Here is a 20,214-nt window from a genome sequence, read left to right on the forward strand (position 1 = left end):
ATGGCCTATGTGCTTCCTCCTGCAGCTCCATCAGGGATGACAGGAGCTGGGGTCTGTTACAGTCTAGGGAGGTATCTTTGTTTTCTAGAATTAACTTCATTCAGGTTTCTTTGTGTCCTGGCCCTCTGATGGTTTTTAAGTAAACCATGATTTTGTAGCTTATCCAGCTTGTAGCTTATCTCTTTCAACATTCTACATCCTGAACTGAAATAGTACAACCATTCACAGGTACGGACCATTTAAAGCAATCAACTCTTAAATCTATCACTGTCACTAATCTAAGTTTATCATTCATCTTTTAATTTTTTTCAAATTATATTGACTTATTAATGTATACACCTTTAGAATCATTCCTTTTACATTTCATATTATGCTTTGAAAGATCTTCCTTAGCTCTGGATTATTACAAAACAAACATCTTCTCATGTTTTCTAATAGTACTTTCATACACTTATTTTTAGCACAAAATCTTTGGTCCATCTGGAGTTTATTTTGGTGCTGGAAATAAAGAGGGATACAACTTAATTTTTTTCCAGATAGCGACAAAGTTGCCCTAACTCCATTTATGGACAAAAGATCTGAACAGAGATTTTAGGTGTAAATAACTTTACATACATTCATACACACAGAGACACGTCCACACACACACAAGTGTATGAGCAGACTACTCTGACAGGTCCCGCAAGCACCTGGCAATAGCAGCAGCTTTTGTAAAGGAAACTTGGGAACAGGGTGACTGTGATGGAAGGAAGAATTCCCCTGCAGTAATTTAACATAATAAACATGTTTCCAAGTGTGATTTCAAAGCTAGTGTTGGAGACACTACCAAATCAAGGAAGGGATAGCAAGTCCACCTTGGGAATAAAAGAACCATTTATGCATCCCTGTAACAACCACAAGTCCTGCTAGTTATTTTTTAAGCAAAAGGCACAGTACAGGAGGCTTAAAGTTTAACCTGAAACTGAAAAGCACTGTTTGGCTAATATGAATGTGCTCAATACAAAAAGAAAGAAGGGTCGTTTCCAACACTGATCTTCCCCATCACCTCTGTTACTCACACACACACCCCCCCACACACACACACACAGAGGTTTTCAAGCTGGGTTTGGTGGACATGTGGGCATTCCACACACTAGTTTTGTAGGTTGCTGGAAAGGTCAGTGGACAGGAGAAGCCAAGGGTGCATCCCACCCACCTTCCTCGGCTACGCAAGAAGAGCCTGTTGCCTTATTGCATAGATGGGATGAAGGAAGTTTCTGGATGATTTTTCACTTCAAAAACTGATTCTTCAGCCAATTAACAAGAAATCAAAGCTTATTCTTCCCTGCTCTGCTGTTTCAATCAGCGTGACACAACAGTAATACAGCCTCGTACCTTATACAAGCCTAGAAGTTTAGGACGAAGGAAGACCCTAAAAATAATACAGTCCTGTCCTCTCAGATGACACATCAGAAAACTATGAAGTCACAGAGATGAAGGGGCTTGTCCAAGGGCACATTACGCATATCAGCAGCAGAACCAGGATTAAGGAGCCAGCCTCCCATTTCCCAGGGCTTTTCTCCGTGTTCCCCCCTTCATCAATGATTACCCAGCCTCTCGATATTGACCTTTGACCAAGTATTTGCATCAACCTGTGTGTGGCTACTGTAGCTATAAGTTACTCATGTGACCAAATTCCCAGCACCTCTGGTGAATATTTTCTTTACAGTTCAATTTTTTGAAAATTTCCCCCAGTGAATGTCTGCCCAGGAAGAGACAACCGCTCTCGCACGGCTTGTCACCTTTGACAGCTATGTGTAAACCCAACGGACCCTCAGAGACAAAGCAATTCCTCCAAAAAAGGAAAGGTGTGTTCGGAATAGGTCTGAAGGTAAAAGCCTTGTGATCCTGCTATCTATCTATGTATTTGCATTATCATTTCATAAGGCAAAGCAGAAGGTGGCGAAAGCCTACTGCCATCCCTTAGTTTTTGATGGAACATATTCATCAAAAAAGCATCCAGTCCCCTGAGCTTGCAGCCATATGCTACAGGAAAATGTCACCAGTTAAAGATGTATTCATTTGCTGTTTTGAAAACTCTGTTTGATATTCATGCATTCCAAGTGTTTTGACCTAGATTTCTGTGGAGGCATTACATCTAGCCTTGTGCAGGCAGCTAGACAGCTGTTGCTTATGTAGTCAAAGGAAGAATCTAAAGTTTAAAAAAAGAGAGAGAAAAGGAAAACATTTATTAATGGATGCCAACATTTTGCACAGCCAATATGTTTAATACTATATTAACTAATATAAGCATATGGGGATGCATTTGTTGCAAAGCTTTACAGAAAAGAACAAAGAAAAAAAAGTTGGAAACAGCTAAAGTTCAAGGGGAACGGAGTTTGAACTTTCTCCTGTAAATGAAAGCTTGGTGAAATGGCAACATACTTTAATTATAAGCAAGCGGCTAATGTCATAGCATTTAAGATACTTTCAGAGGAAATATATGATGTTCCATGCTCCGCACACATCTTAGATAAGCCCAGACGCTCTCTATATAACGGCAGATCCTCGAAATCTTTTAGGGTATCAATCTTGTTCTTAGTCAGAATGGTCTATTCTTGATGTTTATAAGGGCTAGTTAATTCAGCTATAAGTTATTACCAAATAATGTAATGATAATAATAAAAATAACTGTGAATACTAATTTCCCCTCAGTTCCATCTCCTCCCAGCAAGGAGAACACAGAAGCTATTCTCCATTTACTCATGCAACGACTACCACGTCACCTATTATCAAATTATGCCAAAGTACTCATCAGCACCCGCTTCTCCCCTCGGTAAGTACGGTGTTAGTAGTCCGCTAATTTACAACTGCAGAATCATTTGACTACACACCCCAAAACTCTCTCCTCTACTTCTTGGGCCAGGGTGTCCCGAAATATGTGTGCACTAGCAGCTTTGAGCGTGAATTCATTTATCTGCACATGGTTACTGAGCACCCACTAAGTGCAGGAACTGTGTTAGATTTCTGGGAACAGAGAAACAAAAGGCAAAGTCCTTATTTTCTAGTGGGCTATATAGAGAGTGAAAGATGATTACTCCTCAGAAACACAAACTGAAAGAGGTGATTTGAACTTCCCATTCTCAAAGATGGTATCTCCCCCCTTTACAAACTATATGCAACCAAACGTAGATAAAACCAGCCATCTTCAAAAGTGGGCCTAGCCATCTGCGCTCCAGATTTTTGAGTCCATGAAAACCACAGAAATCCCCGAGTTGTTTATTAAATGAGAACTTATCAGCGGATCCACTTCAACTGGGTTAGTGTATCTGAGCCGCACACTACTACCACGACTAGGAAGTCCTGGTCTGTATTAGTCGGCACTACTGTTGCCCGACTCAGGTTGTATGTGCTTCCTTTGAAGGGGCCGGAAGGATTCCAGCTACACCAGGTCCCCTGATGGCTCAGACAGGACGTTCTCTAGAGAAGCAACACTGTCCAGTGCACAGTTCTCTGACATTGGGCATACAACACAAAGAGCATGCTCAGCCTGTATGCACACACCTATGTGTACATACACATAAACACCATATCAATTTTTCCAAATGAGAAAAAAAATCCAGCCCCCAGTAGCATTTTATAAATGCTGAGGAACATTTCTTGGATGCATTTCTCTTTCATATGAAGTTACTAGAGTTTTTCCACACAACATATCTAGTGGGGTCCTTTACTTTGGGTGTCACCGTCTCGGTGACTGTGGCCTTGAAGAGGCAATGTTCAACCAAATTCACACCACCACACATTTCACATAACGTTTTAAGGCCATAGTTTCACAAAAACGTCTCAGTACACATTAGGGATTTTCTCAGAATAGACAAGCTTCCAGTCTGGCAACAATTACTTAGGCACCCATGTGTAGCCCACTAGAGAGTCCCGGAGATGAAGCCCCCCCCGCCACGGGAAGGATGTGTAGAAGCATGGAACACAGAAGATGAGTTGTCAACGCACATTCAGCCTTGACCATTACATGTGTACATGTGGGAGGCAACTCAGGGTAATTAGGATTGCAGACCCGACAGCTTCCCTATGAGCTGCCACATTAGGTTAAGAACTGACGATTACAGAAGACCAAATGTTTCTGTTTCTGCTCTATAGGAATGAGTTATTTTTTTCCTCCTTTTGTAACTTGGCAAAGGAAGACATCTAAATGTGAACACAGAGAAAAACTAAAAAGTTGTAACCAATGCATCTTAGTTATCTTAGTTATCTTAGGTAGCGGGCTCTATGCATACATAGCTCACTTGCGAGCTTGGAAAATGAAAGTTGTTGGGTGTCATTTGATTTCTAACCTGGGGTCGGTTTTCCCACAGACCTTTTAGACAGAGACTCTCTCAGGAGCCCAGATTACTGCAGAAAAGTGGCTATGGGAAACGGTGAATAATTTGTTTTCATTAGTATCGCCCCTATTTCTAGCCATGAAGCTGCATGTCCTAAAGCGCACCGACTTCAAACTGTATGCAGCTCGTGTATTACAGCCAGTTTGAACAGATGGATTTACGCGAATCAAAGTCAAATATATTTCTTCTTAGAATTTGGCTGCTGAAGTCACTCGTGTTACTGTTACAGAGAGAACTGAATTACTGAAGCTGTCAGATGTTTACTCCTTTGCACGGCTCTCTAGTAGGGTTCCCTTACTCCACTTGTAAGAAGAATTACTGAGAAGATGAACCTACCAGGAAAACTGAATCATTCTTTAGGGTCTGATTTTTTTCTCTTGAGTGGCTGGTACAGCAGTGAGTGTGTGTAGGCTAGGCAGGTTGGCGTGGCCTCAGAAACACTCCAGCAGCATTAACAGGATGGACAGGGAATTGAGAGGCAGGAATATGCAGAGTTCCGGAAAGGCTGACAGTCCATGGAGTTAAGTCCAGCAGGTAGACCTAGGGATGCCCGGACTGAAACTAGAAGGAGGCCGTCCTTGGACCAGGGGGTAGCTCTAACACCAAAACCAGACTCTGAGACACTGTGAAGGTTATTTAGATAAGGAAATAGCTGCAGGGAGAGAAGAGCGGGGAGTCTTTACTAGAACTGGGAAGAAAGGCTGGACCAGACTGAAGAATGAATTAATAGGAAGGATAAATCGACTTGAGCACATGGAACGTGAAATGGGTCTGACCTCAGGCAGGACCAACGTTCACTGGCACTGGCATCAGGAGACTCTTTAAAACATGCTACGTACCTTCCACACACTACTGGAGCTCTTCTCCTTGCAATTATCTACTGCATTTATTGGAATGTTACGTCTTAGAAGAGCATTAAACTCTGAAATCTGCACAGAGGGTGAAAACCATGTATTGTGAAAACACCATTGACAGTCCCCCAAATTTGCCATATACAACCTGCAGAGGAATTCTCAGGCACATTAGGCTTGAGGATTCTGGTTGGACTATAAAAAGGAAGGTCTAAAGACAGATATTAGGAAGGTCAAGTCATTCTCCTTATAAGATAACCAGCAAATCTCTATTGACAATTAGGAAGTTCAGGAAGAGTGGCATCTGTTCTGTCTGCAAGGTTATGTCACTTATAGTTCACTGTTAAACTTCTATGACTCAAACACATGTAAGTAGGTTTATTTTGTTGTAAAAGTTAAATAAAATAATAAAATTGTATCTTACAGTGAATCAAGAGCCAAAAGTCTACAAGAAACCTTAGTACCAGGTTCCAATATAATGTAATATAAGTTTTGATCAGCCTCTTTCATTCATCTTAAAATAATAAGGTACAAAATAGTCCAGGAAACTTGGGCTAGATGTATTGTGTAATTAGTTAATTTAATCCCACCTGTAACTCTGAAAGCTAGACATTTTTTATGCCTACTTCACAAATGAGAAAAGTGAAACTCAGTAATGTTGACTGACTTCCAAGTCCATAGAAATGATCCTTAATGAAACCACAATTTTTAGAAAATCTTACCTATCTGCCTTTATAGATAGTTCCATTTCACTTACAGCTATAATTCAATGTTAGTAAGTCACATCTTTAGAAGAACTGCCATAATAACCTCAAAAAAATTCCCCAGAAGTCTTCTATCCAGTTTATACAAGAAGATCAAGTTGGCTGAGGACCAACCATATTCTCTTTGGAATTCTGTTCCAACTCCCTGGACCCAAATCAGCAGAGAAGTCAAGCATTGCTGGGGACCCAGGAGATGAAACAGGCTAAACATCAGTCTGTTTCTCTCAAATAATAACAATGATGTAAAAATTAAATAAATCAAAATTATCTTTCAGGGACATGAGCTTCAAACCTTCCTAATTTCATTCAGCCAATTGACAAAACTAGGAACCGAACTTCTCACTTTTAACTGCTGGTTTCGTACATCCCACTATGCAAAACTGCTTCCAGACAAAATACAGTCAATAATGTGGTAGGTAACATTCTTTCCTTCTTTTCAAAAAGTAAACAGGGAATCTGGAACTACTTAGTGATTTAATTTGAATATTAGTTGATAAGATTCAACTTTCTGACTTCTGTTGAGTTCACTTTTTATTTTTGTTAGTTTGCTTCCTTGTTAGGTTTTTTGGGTCTACTTTTCTCCTAAACCCTGTGCAAATGGAGAACTCTCTTATTTTCAAAAATATGCATGTCCACATTGGGCTCATTGTTCTCTGATTTCATAAATCCAGCCAAGTTCATGATGAACTAGCCAGGCTGTAGAGTCCCAGCATTCTCTGTTGTTAGTTTTGCAGAGATACAGGTGGATGTATGAAATCAGCCCCCACTAGGGAACACACACTGCGTCACGTGCTTCCTGTGCACTGGGGCAGGGTGTGCATTTGCTTGGGGGGTCAGGGAAGGTCTCTCTGGGAAGGTGACCTGTGAGCCGGCATCTGAAGGAACAGCTGCACTGCCACTGTGCACTGCACTCTCGCACATTTCATGGATGAGCAGGCTGAGGTCTAGAGAGATCAAGCAATTTTCTCGAGATCACAGAACTATGGAGTAAAAAAGGTGAAATTCAAATCCAAGTCTATCTGACTTCAAAGCCCATAACCTTGTCACCACATAAAAAAAGGTGAGTGTGAAATGATTCTCAGAGAAAGACATGTTGAAAAGATGCTCACACATCTATGCAACTTGAGACACTTAGAAAGATATTGGTTGTCTTTGTCTTCTTTTTTTTAATGTGATGAGCCTGCTTTTAGTTCAGAGAAATTTGTTTCCTACCAGCCAAGTGTAAAAGGCACTATTCAGGGAGACCAAAGTCACCAGCAGCCAAAAGCAAACTTGAAAATTTGGTCTTCCCTAGCAAATCGGCTCTGGTTCTTCTAATATATACACAAACACAATGATAAAAAAGGGAAGAATTTAGAAAAATATTTACACATGCAGTGGGTGAGGACACCTGGCACAGCAGGTGAGTCAGCCACAGAATGATATGCTGCCTACCGATTCAACTGAGGAACAGTGACACATTTTACAGTTAAATTTAATGTAAGCCTGTTCTCCAATTGATCACCCAAACTCAGTAGAAATGAGTTTCTTTAACGCGCACAAGGAAATTTTAAAATCCAGGGTTCGTATGAGTTGACCCTCCACGCTGCACGCACTAATTTATGGGGACAGAATTTAAAATCTCTGCATCTTTCTCAGACTTGGGGCGGCTCCTGTATCATCCCAGAATAAAATGCAGCCTTTGCAAGTACAGCTCTTGCCATTAGTATAATGCACAAACGCAGGCAACTATAATGATTATTTAATTGAATATAGATGTTGGTTGAACACCAGTGCAAAACACCATGCATTTTAAATCAATCATGATCTATATTAATTCAGCACTCATAATAGGCTATTTCCTATAACAAATGTAAAAGAACAGAATCTCAGCCTTGTGGGAGTTTATAACCTACATAAACACGTATTCTACACTTAAATCTTTCCTATTTCATTGGGAGATAAGGGGGAATTTGATAAAAGTTTTAATTTGCAACAATGGGCGATCTATTTTTGTGTAATGAGTATAATGTTTCTCGAAAAGTGATTTAATATTTTTCAGTACTATCAGTTGTATTAATGGTGATTTTTGCACAAATATTTTTCAAGACACCTACTATGTATCAGGCATCAATGTAAGTGCTGACTGAAGAGAAGTGAGCAAGAAAACACAGGTCTTGCCCTCATAAATGTACATTCTAGTGAGGAAAGACACAATGAGCAAATATATCAATGAACATATAACACGGCAGAAAATGACCAGTGCTACGACAAAGACAAAAAATGAAGCATGATCACAGGAATAGGAAGTAGTGGTAGGGTAGGGAGTTATTTTATGCAAGGTGTTCAGAGGAAAGTACATTAAGGGACCAGGTGAGTGCTGACTTGAAGGAACTCTGGAACTAGTAATGCTGATGTCTATAGATAGAGCATTCCAGGAAGAAAAAATACAAAGCATGTATTCTGGGGTGCATGCGTGCTGGAGGTGGAGGAAAAGGGCAGGGTCGCTAGGTCAGAATGAGCCCTAGTAAGATGCGGACAAAGAGAGGTTGTCAACCAAATTAGGGATGGCTTCCAAGGTCATAGTTATGACTCTGGATTTTCCTCCACATAAGATGGAGTATGCATTGAGGATTCTGAGCAGATGGCAACGATGGCTTTAGATGAATACAGAATAGAATTCCTAGAAAGCAAACGTTCATCCTTCAGAACTTGTAGAATCTCAGATAAGTGTTCTGGGTTAAATAGCCTTGGGGACTTTCCCTGTCTTACCCCCACTCCTTCAAATTCATAGCTTGGGTGGACTACTCTCTAGGTAGTTTCTACTGTTAGGAAGGGACTTTAGTTGTTTAGTAGGGTGAGGAGGGATTAGCTATAGTTTTCTGTACATAGGACTTTCTACACTAGAGTTTGTCTTCTGTAATACCTGGGTCCTTGAATTCAATAGGGTTGACACAAACAGCATTTAATGCCTCAAGTGTATTGAGCTGGTGTGATGAAATAAGGAGATACATGATAATTAAACAAGGGGAAACAATCGACTGCATTAGAGGTTGCAAAGTTAGGGAAGTAACACATTGTGGGGATTAAAACAAAACCAGAGGAAAATACATGGCAACAATAGCACAAAGAAGAGATCAAGGGAAACCAAAGTATACTGCTTAAAGATCACATTATTTAAGAAAACAATAAAATATCATTTGAAGATAAACTTTGATAAATTAAAGATGCATATTGTTAACTATGGGGGGGACGCACAGGAAATTATAGGTAAAAGGTAATTACAGGAAGATACTAGTGGAGATGAAATGGGAAACAGAGTGAAGGAGAATGAAGAACAGGTCAGAAGATTAGAACCCAAATAGCAAAGTAGGAGATCGAAATTTATCTGTATCAATGACTACATTTAATTTAATGTCCTAATCACTCCAATTAAAAGATAAAGATTGAAGTCTTAGCCTGGATAAAAAGGCAAGAGCCAACTATATGTATCCTGGTTACAATATATATATTTGAAGTATAAAATACTACATATTAAGTTACACTCAGCATAAGAGTTCTGAATATCAGACAAACAACAAGTAATACTGCCAGAGATAAATGACAATAAAAGGTCAATTAATCAAAAAGTCATAACAATCCTAAATATGTATCAAATTATAAAACTTTAAAATGTATAAAGCAAAATCTGACAGAACTAAAAGAATAAATAAACAAATCTTATAGTGGGAATTTTATGCTCTCCTCTCTCAGTAATTGATACAATAAATAGAAAAATAAGTGAACACACAGAAGACTTGAATACTATTATAAACAAATTGGACCTAATTAACAGATATAAAACATGTCATGCATAAAAGGTAGAACACACACATAAATTCTATCAAATGTTTAAAAAAGAAATAATCCCAATTCTACGGGAAAAAATCATTTTAGAAGTCCTAGCTCATTTTATGAGGAAAGTATTAGCATAATACACCAAAAACAGAAAAAAATATATTTAAAAAACATAAACTAATAATGAATAATGCCCAAAATTGATTAGCTAAATTTTATTGAATCATATCCATGAACATATTAAAATAATATACATCACAGCCAAGTAATGGTTATCCTAGAAATTGGTTTAACATTTAAAACATCAACCAATGAGAGGGCTTCCAGTTTTAGCTTTGACATGTAAAGAGCGTGGAGGTTGGGAATCCTGTCCCTGTAACAAGTAAAAGCAGGAAAACAAACAAGCAGACCTGAAGCCAATGCCCTTCCTTATTTCTACCAGAGACCTGGAGTTGTAGAACAAACCACCACCATGAAATCTGGAGGACCAGGCATGTTCGGAGAGACCCAGAACCCAAGATCTGCTTATCTGCAGCAGAACATACGCTTACAGGCAAACCATAGGACGATACTGATGCATTGCTGGAGACTGAGTGGAGACAAGGTCAAGGAAGCAGCTGCTCCTGGGGACACAGTCAACCCTGTCATGCTCTACTTGCTGACATGGGGACGACTCAAAGGCACCTCAAACTCCACGTGCCTAAAACTTAATTCGTCACCCTCCCCCCACCAAAATAAACCTGACTCCTCTCTTTATTCCCCAATCTCAGGAATGGCCTCACCTTCCATCTAGTTGCATAAACCAAAACTTTAAGGTCGTCTTGGTCACATGTCTTTGCCTCTGATCTCTCATCATGTTCTGTCTACATCAGCTCTGGAATACCTGTCTCTCCAAACTGCCCCTTCTTTCATCAGTCTAATCCAATCAGCCACCATTTCTGAACTGAACTAGTACAATTGCTTCCCAATTGAAGGGTACCTCTCAAATCTGTTCTCCGTGTTGCAGTCAAAGACAAAGAAAACACATATCGCTTTTCAATCCCTTGTCTAACCTTCTCAGTGACACTCATTTATCCTAAGATAAAGACCTAAATGTCTAACATGGCATAGAACTGTGCACAGTATCCCCCTGTCCCGTCTTCAGCCTCATCTCCCACCACACTCTTCACCTCATTCCAGGAGCTGCAGCCACGGTCTCCTTTCATTGCTCCCTGAGACACGCCACTCACCTACTGCCACAGTAGGAAACGGTGCATATGCCTTTTCCTCTGCCTGGCATGCTCTCCTTTCCCATACTTGTCTGCCCTAACTGGTTCAAATCCTATTCCATACCCTAAAACATCATGTATCTCCTATCAGACAAACCAGTAATTATAATATTCATACAGTCATGTCATTATTTAATTCATTTCTTTCTTCCTCCGTGAGATTACAAATTCCATGAAAATAGGATTTGTAGGGGTTTTGTTTGGTTTTAACACTGTGCCTGCCACAATAATGAGATTCAATAAATATTTGTCAAGTGAATTTTTTTTAAGCTGTTTGTAGAAGATAAGAGTGTTTCAAAGCATTTGAACCTCTCCGTAACATTCTGACCCCAAGGTGGAGGAAGTATTGCTCTCTCAGCTGGGTTCTTCCACCCTATTATATAGCACTTACCACATCAAATTTTAGTTATTAGTTATTATCTTTCCTGGCCAGCCCGTGAGTTACTGCTTTAGATATGAAGAGTGTCTCTTTTATTTATTTGTGCATCCTCTGTCTTCAGAGAACACTTGGGCCTTCATGAGAACTCAGCACAATTTAACTGGGGTGAAATCCATTGCTACAAGAAGTTGGCTTACATGAGGTAGAAGACTACTGGGTTGACATTTGTCTGTAACAGCATATAAGGATCATATTTACATGAAACATTCTAGTCACTCACTGACCGGGAACCTAGCCCACATTCACCCTACTTAGGTAAATCAGAAAACTGAAACTCTGGCCTAATTATCCACATTGATTAATTAATTGGTTTCATGCTTTTGGGTGCTCATTTTGCTCTATTTGTCACTTGATCACTTACCACAAAAATAACATGTACTTTTCATAGAAGGGACAGATTCTATTTCATTTTGAAAATCCTTCCTCAAAAACCCAGAAAGAGCCTAAGTCTTAACAAGTGTGGAAAGATAAAGAAAAATATATATATATATATATGCTTAATGAAGTTCCTTGCTCCTCTGGTCGTCTGTGAAATTTTGCTTTGTTACCAGATTTCCTAGACCAGTTCTACAAGAGCATAGGTTGGAAAATAAAATTAAAATCAAAACCACAGCAACACATAGGGAAACAAATCAGTTTCAAGACATTATTCCAGAATTTAATAAGAGTATGGCATCTGGAACTAATAGCTTAGGTTGCCGTTGGCCACCCCATCTAACTAGCTCTGTGTCCACGTGTGTTTTCCTCTGTGTCTTTCCTTCCTCATCTGGAAAATGAAGATAAAAAAATACCAACAAGTGCACAGGATTGTTCTGGAGACTAAACAATACCTATGAAGTAGGGCCTGGCCCATTTTAAGACTAGATGACTAGTACCAACTCATCATCATGTGTTACTCTGGGGATCTTCGGAATTTCTCCACTTAAGAAATTTAAACACCCCTCCTCGCCTCCCCTCCCCCTCCCCAAAGAGTAATACATTTCTTAAAAGCTCAGTCACTTTAGCGTGAGAATCGTAAGTGATATCAAGGGCAGTGTCCAAACAGAGGACTTCTATCATGGGCTTGAGATAGAATTGGGCCTGGTCATCACATTAAAAATCCTCCCCAAGCAAAATGACCCTGCTGTTTGTTTGGCTGTCGATGAGTTGATAAGCGGTGGCAGGATGTGTTAATTTCTTGTTAAGCGCGTGTGGACGTGCGCCCTGCGAACAATAGGCTCTGAGAGGCAGAAGTGCGCGCGCCCGGCCCCCACCGGCGCCCAGTTTCCTGACTTCAGGCCGCACACATCCCTCCTTTGTTTTCCCGGGCCCCGCCGCACGTGTCGCTGCAGCGGCCACCCCGCCAAGCTTTTCCGCTGGCTGTGCCTCACCGGGAGGCCACAGGGTCTGGGGAGGAAACGCTGGAGGAAGCGGCGGGGCAGCAGGCGGCCGTGGTGGACGGCCGGGGGCCCAAGGACTCACTGTCCGCCGCCCCGCAGAGCTTGGGGAAGGCCTGCGCGTTGCGATAAGGCCCTTCCCTGGCCCATTGTCTGCCTGCTGCCCAGTGAAAGTTCCCTGGGCAGCGGGATGCGCAGCCCCTCCTGCACCTGGAAGCCACCGCCCTCCAGAGGAACACTGGCCTTTGTGACCCCCTTGCCCGTGGTCCTCTCTCCCCAAACCGGAAGGGTGGAGGGGCCGCCCATCAGGTGTCACCAGCCAAGGCATTCTAAAGGACTTTTAAAGGAGCTATGTCAAACAGATCACTTCTCCAGCGATTTGATAAGGAAAATGCGCTTGACCCGGGGCCAAGGTAGGACCTGCCAATCCCAGTTCTCAAAGAGTCAAGGCCGCTTGCCTTGATGAGCCTTCCTGGGGAATAAAAGCAAAAATGCAAAGCCTAAGAAAAAATGTTCTGTTCTACAAATGAACACAGTTAACCTAGATATGCACAAGGGGCACCTCTCAATATCATGTTGTGTATTACAAGATAATTACAAGATTCAAAAATAAGGATTAAAAAAATTCTAAGTAGTTATGGTGGGAAATAACACACACATTGGAAGTTGTATGATACAATTTTTCTATCTTCAATCCAATAGCTGTGACTGTTCAATCTCACATGGAAGACCATTGGGACTTGTGGAAAGTGTCCTTTTGCGACCCTTTAAGGATGGCAGGCCAGGACCAAAGGGTTCTAACCCTCCTATTCTAAATCCCTGTGCCAGCCATAGGTGAGGACCTTGAACTAGTGGGTCTGTGAGCCAGGGTGGTGGAATATCCTTGCCTTCTCCAGGGGGGAAGTATTTCAAGCCCATTTTCTCTGCTTCTGCAGGTTTCTCTGTGTCTGCCTTCCACCAGATCTTCAGGGATGTGACAGAGACCATACCACCCAGACTCAGGGAAATGGCATAGAAAATACCACCCCATTCATTCACAAACCTATTATACATAAGATTATCGGGCTATGTGTATTTCAAACTCCCTGTTTACCTATCACTACATATAATGCTCTAAATGAGCTTCTCAAAACCAAGCCAGGGACCTGCTGGAAAAAATATGTATTTCAGTGGAAAAATGTGCATCATGTATAGCACACCCTTCCTGGCTGCCTAGTTCTAGCCCTGTTCATTGTCTCTGAGCTATTTGGCAACGCTGTAAATTCTAACTGATGGTAAATTCTGTCCAGTCTAGTAAAGATTTCAGTGACCACCACCACTTCCTTTATGGAAAAACCAGTTTTGTCTCCATTTGCAATTACTCTCAAGTTTGCTTTGGACATCTGTGTATGTTGTATATATTCCACAGATATTTGTGTTCTTTTGACTGTGCCTTTGAACTGGTCATAAAAGTTGCCTGATTCTTTCATATTATAAGAGAAAAGTAATGTTCTTTAACATTTATATGAAAGATTCATCCTTATATCTGTACAAGTCACAAATTTTTCTAAAACTTGTACCAGCCCTCCCGATTAAAAGGAACACAAATCCAAAGGAAAGCGTGAAGGAAAAGGGACTCCTCTCTTTCTCCTTTACACAGGCTAGACACAGACGACCTCAAAGCCCCATGGGACCAGGGTGACACACACACACACACAGACACACACACACAGAAGAGCCTGGATCCATGAATTGCTACGGGAGGACAGCCGCTCCCTGACCGGAGTTCCTGCATGGGACTACTTCCTGAGTGAGTAGCAAACTTCTGTTGTTCTAAGTCACCTTATAGGAAGGCCCTAGAACAAACTTGAGAGGAGCAGCAGAAAAACCATGAGAATATGGTGAGGGTACATAGACAGAAAGGACAAGCCTGTTGTAGAATTATCTGCACCCATGAAGGCATCGTCCCATGTTCTAGCCCATTTCATCCCTAAAACGCATCTCCACTTACTTGAGACAACCATTTCTGACCCTTACATCATAGAGATAGATAGATAGATAGATAGATAGATAGATAGATGATAGATGGATAGATATAGTCATATATACACAAACATATATACTTATCCACTAAGAATATTTTTATATATATTTCAAATTTTCTAACCTGAACATATGTTTTATAACAAGTATGTCCACACACGTGTACCAACAGAAACCATCACTATATATCTAACATGGCAAATATTTCCTATTCATTTGCCCCCTAAAATTCCTGAAGAGTAACATGCAATGTCTTGATTCTCCTTGATACAATAAGGTGAAACGTGAGGGAAATAAGCTATAAAGGAGTGGGCTAAACTTACTCAAACAAAGGATTCTCCCATAGAATGAAGACCTAAGATTAGGGTTCTTATTGTCCCCAGAGAAATCAGATGAATGATAGCCTCGGAAGCTTCATGTTATTATTACCGTCTTGTTGAGCTAGCATTATTCCTTAATGATTTCAACAAGTCACCTTTACTCTGAATTTTTTTCTAGAATAAACCTGAAATTTTTTTAAAAAGCATTTTCCAATTGAAATTTCCCACTTAGGAAAGTGAAAACATTCTCTCCAAGTTAATTCGGGGTTTCTAGGAACTAATTTTGTGTCAAGAGGTGTTTGGGGACTCTCACATGGCCCAGAAATATGGCAAGGACCTTAAAAAAAGAAGAAAAGACAAAAAGAAAGGAGAAAGGACAGAGAAATCACAGGAGCAAAAATGCAGAGCAATATTTTCCCTTGACACCCAAGGCCACAGTATACAGAAACCGGGGGCAAGTGAGTGTCAGTTTCTGCCATGGATACAAATATCATAGCCGTGTGACAACTCTAACACAAATAAATGAACATCACAGCCAACTTGGAGTGTCCTTTGCAAGTCAGTAGAAAAATGTGGCATTATGTGTTTTTTTTTTTCCTGTGTGTGAAGAAAAGCAATAGGCAACATATGTTTAAATAAGCATTGGTTGTAGCTGATATTAGGCTCTCTATGTTCTAAATATTCATTCGAACTTCTGGCATAAAGGTTTGACACATATGAATTGCAGGATCTCCACCCATTGTTCTCTTTTTGTTTTTTGCCTTTGAAATGTGAATCGAAGGCCTATCAGCATTAACAATTGCAATCCTAATCACATGCAGCTCTTGGGAGCCCCCTGTCCCTATGATCCGTTCTGAGGTACTGAATCATCCCTTCTGTAAGAAGATGTTTCTGGAACTCTTTGAGACTTCCCAAGGGTAGGCTGGAAAGGAGCCTATCTGTGGAGCAGAGAAAGCACAAGATGCTTAATTTTAATGGGAAACTTTCTTTTTTTTTTTTTTTTTTCACACAGGCAGAGATCCTGCTGTGTTTGACAGATAGGTTCTAGAAGGAAGCTCAATCTAGATGTTATGTGTAACTTTATCTTATTCCCCTTTGAGCACGACTGTTCTTACAAAATGCTCTCTCCACTGCCCAAAGTCATTATACTCTTTCCCTTTCACATTGTCCCTCTGTAAATGTCAGGCATAACTACATTGTTATTTGCTGAGATACCACTGCTATGAATGAGTAAAAATTTCCTGCTCCCCCGCCTGTCTCTCTTTACCCTCTGTGCATTCTACTAATATGATTTGTTGAACAAATTGTTCCATTAATCTGGGGCTGTTTGACAGAGTGAGAAAATAAGTGCCAAAGTGAGAAGATTCACAAGAATCGGAAATCTCAGTGCCTCTTTCTCAAGGTAAATAGTTATTATATCAGGGTGTCAGACTGGCGAAATGGATGTGCTTTCATTCTCAGTTTGTAAATGTCACTTTTCTTCAGCCCATCAGGGTGACAAATGAGGTGTGGGTTACAGTAAGAGTTCATTCTTTGACAAAGTTCTTAACAGTCTATTTCAACAGAAAGCATCCAGCCTTCCTCACTTTTATCATTGAAACCCTGTGCCGCTGCCAGAAACTTCTCAGTTCTGCTCTCCCCGCTTTCTCACAATCCTGAAAGAGAAATATCTCTGCAACAAAATTTGAAATCTCAAATAAATGTAAAAGTGAATATATTGGGAGGTAGTTCATAAACCCTAACACTGGTTTCCCAGAGAAATTCCATCCACTGGTTCTCAAGCTTTTAGGATCCCAGGGAAATTTATTATATTAAGTTCTCTGTTTAAATTTTCTTTCACTTTTTCTATATACATTTAATCTTGATAGAAAGAATTTTTACAGCTTTTAATACAAGTTAATGAATAGGCATATCATATGTAAATAGTCAAGGTAGACAAGTTGCTAGAACAGTAAATGAAGGAGGGCCTGAGAGAAAAATAATTCTGTGTCTGACAGCTATCCTTCCCCACAAAATATGCTTCTTTGGTTAACCTAATCTTTGAACAGAAATGGGATGGTTTCATTTTATATGTATTAAATAACAGAAGCTTAAGATAATATGTACAGGTATACAGAAAAATTGTCAGTATGGCCAGGTATCATGTGATGAAAAGATCAAGGCTAAAACATCATGTGAAGGTTGATGCTATAGTCCCAGGAGTCACATTGGTCTTTCTTGAATGCAGTTAAAAATATCTTGTTGATGGGGACCATCATCACTGCAAAGTTTTTTCTCAACAAATCTGCCATATCAGCACTTTTGTGATTAGTGACACATCCTCAATATTAGATTATTGATTCCTCTGGTCTACCCAGTTCCATACCATTTGCCAAGTCAGTCTTTGTCTTTGCGTCATTTAAACTTCAAGCCTTGATCCCATCTATGAAATGGGCAGAATATGGATGTTTAACAAGACAGTTGTGTGAACCAAGTTAGATAATGCAAGAGTGACCTGTATAATGTTATAGAAAATAGTATCTACTTACATATATGTATTTTTCTAGGGAAGAGAATCTGTAGATTTCCAAAGAAGGACTCCCCAAGAGGTAAAGAAAGGCTGATTTAAAAATTGTCACACAAAGAAGAAAAAAAAACCCACTAGTAATAGGAGAAAACCTAGGCATAGTTGAAATCAAGAGAGAGGAAAGATATTATTGAATGGCAATGCCAAGTTCAGAGACAAAAATCAAGTCCATTGGATTGCAAAAGTAGGATGTAAGAAAAAGCAAAAAGAGGGAAGCTGTCAGCTAGTCTGCAGGCTCCTGGTGAAAACTTCTCAGGAAAAGATTAGCAGGAATGACAAGCAGACCACTCTGAGGGAGCTTTAAGAAGGAAGGATAAAGAGGCAGGGACAAAGCCCATATAATTGTGAAAAATTCAATCTTTGAGTTAAGGTAAGCATGCCCTAACACTTTAAAGCAGCTTATACAAGCATATGGAAGGTGCCAGATAAATACTTTCTGTCATATCAAATTTGTAAAAAGCACCTTGCAATGTTAATAAGTAGAATGAAGATGTGCTATACACCCAGCAAGCTTTGCATAAGGCCTACTACGCTTGTTAGAATATTTAGATCACGGATCAATGTTCATTATTGGTAAAAAAAAATTTACTTCTCCTCTCTACGGGATCATGTTTGCATGTGATACTGTGCTGTTTTTGCCCCTTCTCAAAGCCTGTCACCCACAGAGGATGGCCAAATCAGTGAACAAAAGAAGGAAATCAAGAACAAAATCGGTCATGCAAGAACACCCTTTTATTTGTAAACACCACACTTTACACATCATTACCGGTGATTTGTGTGCTCACCAAGCATATAGCTTTATTACTATAATGTGAGCAAATTGCCTGTAATTTGTGGTCCTGGAAAACATGTCTATGATTTGGGTCAAAATATGTCTACTCACTCTAATTTACAATAAGCCCTTAATGTAGTCCCTGCCACAGTGGAAATTTCTGAGTTTTCATCTTCACTGCTTACCTCTAGAACTACAGAAAGGGACAATAATTGGAGAGTAGTTCTCAGCTTGAGTGAGACTGATACAACTAGAATTTGGGGCCTGTGGGACATTCTCAATACAGATCGTCTTTTTTTTTGGTTAGAAAGCATTGTGTTTATTGTTGGAAAAACCTGGAATTCATGGTCAGGAAATCTATGTGCAAATCATTTCTTGCTTCAGTATTTATTGTGTCCTGAAGGGCAAGACACAGTCTAGCTTCAGTCTTCTTATTGTAGCATTAATAATGTCAACTTTTTGAGACTCACATGAAAATATGTAATTTAGTGCCTGGCAAAGTACCTACGACACTACAGATGTTTACAAATTGTGAGTTCCCACCCTTTCCTGTGTTCGGTCCATTTTTGAAGGAAAAGAAAAAAGTCAATTGCCAACCATGGCAGATTATAAACAAGGTCATAAGATGCCTGTCCTCCTAACATCCATGCCGCTGAAAGGTGATGCTGTGGATTCTCTCATCAGGAGGTAGAATCCACTTCCCTCCCTCTGGATTCTGGGTTGCCCTGTGACTTCCTTTGGCCAACAGACATTAACAGAGCTTACTTTCAAAGCACTTACACACTGGAGCTTGCTCTTGTGAGAAACTGTGAGAAAGACATCTATGTGAATGAGCGCAAACCACCTGCCTGAGGATGAGAGGCCATGCAGGAGAGAACTCAGGTGATCCATCCTCCAGCCAACTCAACCATGGATACACCAGCCAGCTGCGAGAGTAGCCCAGCTCTGGCCCAGGCCAGGACCATCCCATTGACCCACAGACTATGAGCTAAAGAAAATAATTGCTGTTTTAGCTACAAAGTTATATGGTTCATAGCAAAATCTAACTGATGTACAAAAATTGTTCTTAGGTTCAGAATTCTAATTGGCAACTATGGTTTTCCAATAATGCATGCTGCCTTTTTTTTCTTTTCTTTTTTTCTTTAACTGTAAATTTGGAAGAACCAAAATTATGGTGGTGCTTTCAACTCTGGGTAATAAAGGTGTAGACATGGTATATCTGCAGTGTTTTAAGGCCAATGGAAGTTGCTATGAAAAGTAACATCCTTTAAAGAGGGCAGAGAAGTAATGTAAAAAGACGTGAAAGGGACATAAAATGTGTTTATGTGTATGTAGTAGGTTATTACTCAAGGGCACAAGGACCTCAGCTGATTTATTAACAACCATGTCACCCCCCAACTAGTCCATCTTCAGGGTTGGCGAGAAACAATCCTGATCATTTTCATTTCCTCTTTAATCCTTGGAAACCTAGTCACCAATTCAGCCCGAGAGCAGAGAAGGAGTCCCCACTCAGGCAGAGAGTAGTGCCACCTGAATGCAGTCACGTTAAGTAGACTAGCACTCATTCATTTTATTAAACCATCAATATCCTTTGTTAAAGCATTGGGGGAGCAGCACACATATTTATGAGATTTCATTTTTATT

Source organism: Desmodus rotundus, chromosome 10 (assembly GCF_022682495.2).
Source record: "Desmodus rotundus isolate HL8 chromosome 10, HLdesRot8A.1, whole genome shotgun sequence".
NCBI classification, from domain to species: domain Eukaryota; kingdom Metazoa; phylum Chordata; class Mammalia; order Chiroptera; family Phyllostomidae; genus Desmodus; species Desmodus rotundus.